This window comes from Anolis carolinensis, chromosome 3 (genome assembly GCF_035594765.1).
Source record: "Anolis carolinensis isolate JA03-04 chromosome 3, rAnoCar3.1.pri, whole genome shotgun sequence".
Lineage (NCBI taxonomy): Eukaryota > Metazoa > Chordata > Lepidosauria > Squamata > Dactyloidae > Anolis > Anolis carolinensis.
Window position 1 is genome coordinate 267,348,005 of NC_085843.1, and position 10,098 is coordinate 267,358,102.

At 37.7% G+C, this 10,098-nt stretch overlaps 2 long non-coding RNA genes across 2 annotated transcripts in view; one reads left to right on the forward strand and one right to left on the reverse strand.

Moving 5' to 3' along the window:
- Positions 1-3,468, forward strand: part of LOC134297886 (uncharacterized) — a 414,859-nt gene extending 411,391 nt beyond the window's left edge. The window contains exon 2 of the long non-coding RNA XR_010004837.1: positions 1,668-3,468. This is a non-coding gene — a long non-coding RNA (uncharacterized LOC134297886). The remainder of the gene's footprint in view (positions 1-1,667) is intronic.
- The window catches only part of LOC134297887 (uncharacterized), a 127,675-nt gene that overhangs the window by 112,589 nt on the left and 4,988 nt on the right, over positions 1-10,098 (reverse strand). The window lies entirely within an intron of this gene.

Sequence of the window (10,098 nt, forward strand, 5' to 3'; positions counted from 1 at the left end):
TATTTTGCCCCTAAGTGTCCTATGGGCTATTTTGACATGTCTTCAGCTCCCAGGGCCATTTTCGGTCCATATTTTTCCATATCAGGAAATTATCAGAAGTTACTCCTATTCATTTTCTCAATTATTTTTAAAGCCTCTACTACCGTGTTTCCCAAAAAATAAGACAGTGTCTTATATTATTTTTTGCTCCCAAAGATGTGCTAGGTCTTATTTTCAGGGGATGTCTTTTTTTTTCCATGAAGAAGAATTCACATTTATCGTTGAACCAAAAAAATGAACATTTATTATATACTGTACAGTGGTTTTCATCACAAACCAACATAACCAAACCAGACAAACTGTGACTCCTGTCAAGAATTTCTTATTACAGTAGAGTTTCACTTATCCAAGCTTCTGAATTATCCAAGCCATTTTTGTAGTCAATGTTTTCAATATATCATGATATTTTGGTGCTAAATTCATAAATACAGTAATTACAACATAACATTACTGCGCACTGAACTACTTTTTCTGTCAAATTTGTTGTATAACATGATGTTTTGGTGCTTAATTCCTCCTTATTATCCAAGATATTCACTTATCCAAGCTTCTGCCGGCCCGTTTAGCTTGGATAAGTGAGACTCTACTGTATTACCATTATTTCCATGTACAACTTGTATGTACATTTACCGATCCTGCATGCTCTGGTGTTCTGTTTGTTGGGCATGCTTCCAAACAAAAACTTTGCTAGGTCTTACTTTCGGGGGAGGCCTTATATTTAGCAATTCAGCAAAACCTCTGCTAGGTCTTATTTTTTGGGGAAACAGGGTAATATTAAAGTGAACCAGCAGGGGCAAACCATGGTGAAAATGCTCCACAATTCCAATTTCCCTTTACTCCAGGAACCACAAAAGAGCCTGTGTGTCCTAATTAGCAATCATTTGACTTACAACAAAAATACGCAATCAGCCATCTATATGCACAGATTATTGAATCATTGAGTTGAAAGAGACCACATTGGCCATCTAGGGATACTTTGATAGTGCTTTTCCTGCATGGCATGGGGTTGGACTAGATGGCCCATGTGGTCTCTTCCAACTCCTTGGGTCAGAAAAAAAGAATATTTGGACCCAGAATCTAGACATTATTGTTTTGAATTACTATTCTCAGAACCCCACAACCAGCATGGTCAATGGTGAATAGTAGCATGGTAAATGATTTGTAGTTCAACTTCTCCTCCATTTTCAGCCCTGCTCTTCTTCTTTAAATTGCTACAGATACTAAAGCAAGCAACTGTTGTACATGCAACTTGTCATGCGCATAATGTCAGGACATATGAAAAGCATCCAACAATTACATCATTGGGCAAAATGTCCCTTTATGTCTCTAGATGATGAATGAGCGAAATGGAAAATTAAATAAGAACAGCTTTCTCTTAAGTGGTGCTTTGAACTTAGGGCTGGATCCACTCCAGGTCCTCCCAAGAGACCCACATGTTGCCAAGATGAGTCTAAGTCACAGGAGTTAAGGAAGTTTTTAAAATGAATGTTAGATGAAGCAGATGTGTCATGGCAGAGAAAATTATCTTCTATACCATTAGCCATGAAGAATTCCATGTCATAACAAGATGGCATCCTAAAAGTCACACAGATTCCCCAAATAGGCCTGTATGTTCCCCATCTAAGAAGAAAGCTTTTAAGCATCCCAACCAACTCCTTCTAGAGCAGTGGTTCTCAACCTGTGGGTCCCCAGCTGTTTTGGCCTACAACTCCCAGCCAGTTTACCAGTTGTTAGGATTTCCGGGATTTGAAGGCCAAAACATCTAGGGATCCACAGGTTGAGAACCACTGTTCTAGAGGCTTCCAACAGCAGAAATACCTATTGGAAGACTAATTTCCTGTATTTCACAGCAAGGCAAAGACGTGGGAGAACCAGGGCTGTAGTTGCCGATGGAGGAAAAAATAGGACAATGCCTTCCTATAAAAATTATCCCCAGTGCATAAAAATGTTCTTCAATCCCAAATTTCTACACCTGCAGAAACCTAAAATGTCAATTGACAATTTAGAAATACAGTTAAGACATCCAAAAAGGTGGCAAGACAGAGTTACCAAAGGATTGAGAACACAGCAAATACAGTAGAGTCTCACTTATCCAAGCCTCACTTATCCAAGTTTCTGGATAATCCAAGCCATTTTTGTAGTCAATGTTTTCAATATATCGTGACATTTTGGTGCTAAATTCGTAAATACAGTAATTACAACATAACATTACTGCGTATTGAACTGCTTTTTGTGTCAAATTTGTTGTATAATATGATGTTTTGGTGTCTTCCAATCGCTTGTTGATTTATGAGATTTTCTTAGACAAGGAAAACTGGAGATAGTTTTGCCATTCTCTTGCTTTGAGATACAACCTGTAACACCTAGTATTTATTGGCAGTCTTCCATCCAAGTACTAATAAGGGCTGACCATGCTTAGCTTCCAAAATCAGACATGATCTGGTTCCTGTTATTGGCAGTTTAAGGAGGAGCAGATAGATTTCTCCAAATGTCTCGCCAAACTACAAGTTTCAGGATTCTGTAGGATGTAACTGGCAGGTAAAGCGAAACCATAACATATAACTCTGTGATGTGAATAAGTCCTGAGAATGTCCGGATTTTAGACTGAATGATTCACCATACCTACTCTGTCTGGTATTCCTGACAACACAACAATGTAACTTCTGGTCACATTCGCTCTGGACAGCATAATGAACATTCTGGGAATCATGCAGATGTTTGTGACCATTCAGATGTTTGTGATAAGTGTCCATGTAGATTGAACAATTCAGTGACTTGGAGCTCAAAACAGTAACATTTCGAAGCTGTATTCAGATGAGATGTGATGACACCATGTCAAGTCATCTGTGTGTTGGTACACATTACATATTGCTTTGCTACCTGCTCTGCTCCCCACTGCCAGTTATCTTGCATAGAAATGTCACACACCAAGGACTAAGTACTCACAGAGAATAGTCATTCCTAATAAGTTTGCTGCTTGAGGTAAGGGTCAAGAGGGCATGCAAAATGTGCAACTGACAAGTAACACATTTACCCTCAATACTTCTTAGGCATGTAAGAGTACAGTGAAAACACATTTCAAAGGGAATGTAATGAGTAAGATAAAGTTACGTTACTACTACAAATGAGTAGTAGTTATAAATAATGGGATATAAATAGATTATTTATTATTATTATTATTTTATTATGACACAGCAAACAAGATAGATATGCTGGATTTCGTATCACAAAATCACAAGTCGAACACTTCCCAAGTGTCTATTGTTATTATTGTTGTTGTTGTTGTTGTTGTTATTGTTATTGTTATTGTTATTATTCCTTTCTAAAGCCACTGCTGAAAGACAATTTTATGGTTATTTTGAGAAGAAATTTTTAAGCCTGATGCCATTGGCTTCTCAATGCTCCAAAATAAAATATAATAAAAACTAAGGCACCTGTAAGGAGTACTTATATTATACATTATAATAATTTAAAAAAATACTTATTTTGATCATTCCAACACAGAGATATTTCCAGTGCCTTTTTTAAAAAAGACCTTGCAACAAGACTAAAGACTGAATTACTTTTTGAAGGTATGACTGAATTACTTTTCTAAAGTAAGACTTAATTACTTTTTAAAAGTTACTTTCCAAGTTTTGTTGAGTCTGCTCTATTTTCTGTATAAAAGTTGATTGACCTTGTGGCTGAATCTTATTTCAGTATTGCTGACAAAGCAGGATAGTGTGCTAAATCAGAGGTCAACGGGGTGGTTCAAGGATGGCACATGGCACTTACAGCTCTGTCCCTTCTGTGTCCCTCAGCATCTGCTGCTTGAAAGAGCTTTCTACTCAGTCTTGCGGTAGGACCTTCCCTGCCACAAACAAAATCAATCCCTTGTAGAGAAATTCTCAATGTCAAGAGAAACCTGCATTTCTAAAAACTAGCACATTAATCATCAGGCAGCCTGCAGTGATATGCAGTGCTTTGTGGAACATTTGATCGAACGGCGTAAATTGATGGATATTCTTAACATGTCCCAACATTACGCACATGATTAGTTGTGTATACAACTGATGTCTCTTCTCTTGTTCTACAATCCATGGCTCCTCGGAATGACTGTCATGAAAAAAAAATGGAGCAAGTTTGCTTTCAGTTGATCTGGAGAACTTCAGTGAGTGGATTGAAATTACAAGCAATAAGATTCCAGCTTAAATGTATGAAGAACTTCTTGGTGGTCTGAGTTCTGTTAGAAGATGGATGAAGTTCTTCTTTGTTGGAGGACTTTAAATAGAAGCTTGATTGCCATTTCTTACGGGAACTCTAGCAGGAGATTCTTACATCAGCAAGTTTGGACTGAATAGCTTTCGGGGGGATTTACAACTCCATGATTCTAATAAAACAGACTTGAGAAGGATTTTATCCCATGAAGCAACTACCCCATGGCATTCACACAATCACAGATATTAGCAACATACTGGGATGATTATCCTTGCTATCACACCACTCAATATTTACACAGCTATGATGATTTCCTGCTCCATGTTTCCATAGCCATACAACAAAACAAACAACGACAAAACTTTATTTATATCCAGACAGGCCCGTAGCCAGGATTTTGATTCAGGGGGGTGGGGGGTGGGGGCTGAGGCTGAGTGAGAGAGGATCTACCCTAGCAAACCTTTTGTATTGCTATCCCAATACCCCCATGCATATGGGATATATTGAGCATAGTGAACAGATCATGATATGAACAAACACAACAGTTTAAATAATAAATGTAAGGCCTTCTCCCAGACCACCCTGAGAATTTCGGCTGGGGGGGGGGGGGGCTGAAGCTGCTCTAGGGACTCTATAGAAAGCAAACAAGTCATGGTGCCCCCATGGAAGCCAATATGGTATAGTGATTTGGCTGCTATGACATGGCAACCTATTGCATGACCTTGGGCAACTCACAGTCTTACTGCCTCAAAGGAAGAAAAGGAACAAGAAAAACTCATAATAGGATCACTTTGAGGTTGCCATAAATCAGAAATGACTTAAAAGGCACACAACAACAACAACTACATGATGCCCTATTCATTAGGATCATGTGTAGGTAGAACTGAAGACCTTATGGCATCTTGTAATATAAACTAACATTGTCCAGAGTGCTGAACAGCCACAAAATTCCAACCAAGTGGTGACAGACAGAGGGCAAGCGCTAGGTTGGAGAAGTTGGCAGCTCCTCTAAGATCTAATCCTAGAGCATTTGTCCTAAGCAGTCATATGGTTCCAGCCTTTCTGACCATTGCTAATTTCCACCTCTCCTATCCACAAATAGAAACATTTATTCCAAGGATGCTACAATGATAGCATGAATACAGCTGATTTTTGAGGCTAGGTAGTTATACTACCAGGACATTCCAGGTAAGGCTAGGAAGGAATGCTAACTGAACACCTGGAGACCTACTGTCTAGGAGAATTGATGCTACTAATCTAGATGGACCAATGATTTCACTTTGTATAGCACAGCTTCCTTTGTTTTTAGTATTTTAGCAAAATTTCCTTTTAGATTAGCCTTGAGACATAGCATTAAATGCAGCTTAGTATCCACAGGAGATACATTCCTGAACTTACCATGGTAAGATAAAGATTTCTACAATAGCACACTCTATTGAAATGAATGATTTCCCCTGGTAATTACCATTCTAGCTCTGAAGGAACTAGAAAATTCCTGGAAATGACATATTTTGTTGAATGCCTATTGATGAAAATGTGGGTAATGCCCTGCACCCCCATGGGAGTTGTACTGTGAGTAACTTTATTAGGAAGGGAACTGTAAGCTTGTAAGAACAGTGTTGCAAAACACGAGCAACCATTATACATTTATCACTCAAAGAAAGTCTAGTATTTGCTATATTTTCCATGGCCCGATTGCAGTCTTTGTTGAACACCCTGTCCTCAATTGCTTTTTTAAAACTTCTCCAAAGTCAAATCATTAAATCATAGGTAGAATTTCTCAAACCTCAAATAGTGCTATACACTCTTTTTGGGATTTCTTACCTTATTTGTTTCAGCTTTAAAGAATAGGGTCAGGAATGTGCCAGCCTTCAACACAAGTAACTGTGACTTAAAAGAGGACTGGAAAATCATGAAGCCATGGGCATCACTAATCTGTTTTGCAGTGCTGTTATATGCTCTTTTGGGGGTTTCCTGCCTTGAAACACATCCTCCATGCATAAAATAGCTGAAAAGGTGAACAGATGAGATGTGTCTCCAATCAACAAAAAGGTAACAATGATTATGTCTTGCTCTGGCATTCTGGAATTGCATCCTATGATATACCTTGGGGCAGGCATGACAAAGTATTCAATAACTTTTTCTATATCCAAGGACCAAATTCTTAAACTATTCATTATTATGATCAGCTTCATGGTCCATTAATACCTATTTGGACTTTTGCCTAAAAACATTACTATGATTAACCGTAAGATGTTCTATTTGGCAGAAACTTTAAACTTATTTCAGCAACTGTCTCCATCCAATTTGAGTTACATTAAGAATTACCATATAAACTACATATAACAATACGGGGTGATATAAGATGTTGTATAGCTGTAGCGGGAATATGCAATCTTTTAATGAATGGCAAAATATCATTAATATATAAGGAAACAATGTGTGTGTGTGATATATATACCATCAGAAGGTAATCTATAGTTTAATAATCTCCATCCTAACCCTCAACTTTGTATTTTAGACTATATTTCCCAGAATTCTCTTGCCAGTGCATGCAGTGTTGCTTATAGCATTCTGTTCAATGTAGTTGGAAAAAAACTCCTTCTACACTTTGGAACTAGTGCACAAGTTCTTGAGCAAGATAAGACTTCTGTCCACACTTATCTAGAGATAATCTCAAGACAGTAAATCAAATTTTAATGTTAATCTACAGAAGATGTATATAGGTGGTGTTTTGCCATATATTTCATGATGAGATGGCACATAGGCTAATACCGATAATACTTTTTCTAGCCTGAAATCCTCCTTGCTCTTTGACATTGACCTTAAAAGTGACAGCCAATTTTGTTAAAGGAAAATCTAATACAGAGGTAAGAGCTAAGTAACAAATCAACCTTGAATTTTCCAGTCAGCGATCTTTCTAACAGAGCATTTCAGGATTAGACCTGTGCTTATTTTTGCACAGAAAACATGATTTTTCACATTTTGTCCTAGAGTGATTAATATATTTATGCATTATTAAAATATTTATATCTCACTCTATGTCACAAGATTATATTAGTACACCAGTAAAGCCATTGTAAGCCAATGAAAAGAATTTTAAAACATCAAAAATGATTAAGTAGACTAAAAATGTAGTGGTCAGTTCAACAAGTTATCAGGTAGGCTCTAAAGGTATTAACCACATTTTTATTTGGTGACAAAATGAAGTCAGCATCGAAGCCAATCAGACTTCCAGTGTTGGGGGATTCTTCAGGTTGTTGCCATTATCAGGAAGGCCCACTCCCATGTCTTCATATATTGTATTGACCCTATACTTGGAACACCAAGTAGTGTCTTCCAGGAGACATCAATCAATGGGATTATATAGTAGAAAACGCGCCCTCACATATTAAATAATATGGAAACAAGTGTTGCCAAATACCCAGAGGTACTTCATGAATATCACATAGACACCATGCTTAAAATAAGAGTATAATTGTTGTAAAGAGCTGAATCACTCCAATTGTCAACCACTCCAATTAAGAATCTGTGGTAAAGTTATTATACTTATGATAAATGTCTAACTACAGATAGTTTATGTTCTTCAAATTATTCTTTAGTTTTCTCCTAGAAATTTAATATTATGTTTAAGAAATTGACGTGAATACCTTCAGTACCCCATTTTTTAAACTGAAAATTGTGCAACTGTATTTTCTGAAGATGGGTTTAATTTTAGTTTATATTGTAAGTCCTATCTCTTTGTACAAATAACTGACAAGTATGGCTCAGTTAACTAGCCCCCTTGGGTGATCCTGGCTTCTACCTGTTTGGCACCTCTTCTTAGATGGATTGCCTTAGGCGCTATCCATTAAAGGAAGAAAAAGATAGTGCTTCCTCCCATTTCTGCTGGCAGGGTGGCTTGATGTATGAACTGTAGTCAATTGCAAATTGATTAATGTGGCCATGCTAAACTAACTATACAGGATAATACTAATTTGAAGACTGCAAGAAAATCCATTTTATGGGGGAAATTGATTGATAGTAGGATTTATATTCTGGAGCAATAGAACGTTCCAGACTAAGAATTCTTGACAATCTCAGTACTATAGTCTGCTTATTAATTACTCTTGAATGCACCATGTGCTTAAATGGATATGAACATAAACCTAATTAATCTAGCCATTAATTGCTTAGAAAATATTAGACAGAATCTTGTATTAGCTACTTCATTAAATATATCTAAGTATGCTAAGTATACAAACATGTTCTGGAGAGGTATATCTATTTTTATATATATTCACAATAACCATTGTGACACTTTTGTATGCACAATGAATATTGCCACAAGTGTAACTCCCTCCACCCAAATCTACTCTTAGCAGGTATCAACTCCATGGGGGAGAAGTAGACAGCAGTGTGGGCAAATGATGTTTTCATCAAATTGGGAGGGAAGTTCAGGCAAAGATAGATTACTTAGTTAAGGAATTTAATTTAGGACTTTATCACACTAACCCATTGTGTCACAACAATTGTGTCAGTGTAGATAATGGATAAATACTAATTTGAGAATCTTCTCTTCACTAGCACAGCTGTGATGGTTCAGTAATCTGTGATCCTATGATCAGTCATCCACTCAACCCCATCTTTCTGACCTATTCCCTACTCAGCGTGCCTTGTGGTTCTTTTTTTTTTTTTAAACTGTAGTGCAGTTGTGCAAGTTCAACATCAAAAAACTAAAAGAGATCAGCAAAGATGTACAATAGATATACAGACAGACATGTAATATAACCCCTCTGGGAATAGCAAAGAAGAGGAAAGAAAATCCTACCCACTGATATTATGTGACTGCCAGCATGTCACCTGAACATTAGGAAGAACTTCCTCACTGTGAGAGCTGTTCAACAGTGGAACTCTCTGTCTTTGAGTGCGGTGGAAGCTCCTTCTCTAGAGATTTTTAAACAGAGGCTGGATAGCCATCTATCAAGGGTACTATGATTTTTTTCTGCATGGCAGGGGGTTAGACTAAATGGCTCATGTGTCTCTTCCATATCTATGATTCTATCACGATCAAGTTAATTGTCCAGCTACAATGCCAGTTTGCCTGCCTTGTGCAGATAAGTCCTTGGTTAAGGTTATGAGATCACAAGCTTCAGTTCAGAAGGGTGAGAATGGGAAGTGGGCGGTGGAGAAGAGCTGTGATTTTTATGAAAAAATAATTAAACCCTTGCCTTCCAAAATTAGTGTAATTTGCTTCCAAGTAGGTTTTGATCTATGGTGCCCTTGTTTATGAGATATTTCCAAGAGTCACGGTCATTAATAACCCTTACGCTGCATAATTATATCACTATGATCCCACTTTAACTGTCATGGTTTCATGCTATAGAACCCTGGGATTCACAGTTTAGAAAGAGGTGTTTATTGCTCTCAGTCAGAGAGCAAATTCCATAGGATGCAGCCTTGAGACAAAGCCAGCATGGCATAGCTGTTTGGCTGTTGGACTAGGACTCTGAGGAGCCTCGTCCATGGCCAACCATGGAAACTCTTGCACTTTTAAAAAATCCCTATGGAAAAGAAGAAGACCCTATGTTCCATAAATCAGAATTTATTTATAGGTACACAACAACCACAATCCCACTACAATAATCTGTCCGTCTTTTTAAATGCAAATCACCCCTAATACATGAAGAGGATAGAAACATGTGGAACATCAGAAACACCCCTTAGTACTAAAGTAGGTGGTCAGTGCCTGGTTGTCCTTGGACTAAACAATGCCCTCTAAAAGTTGCTTTTGTGAATGAAAATATGAACCTGTCTGGGCCCTGAGATCTTCAGGAGAGGTACTTCTCTTGGTCCCACTTCCATCACAAGGTCGGTTGGTGG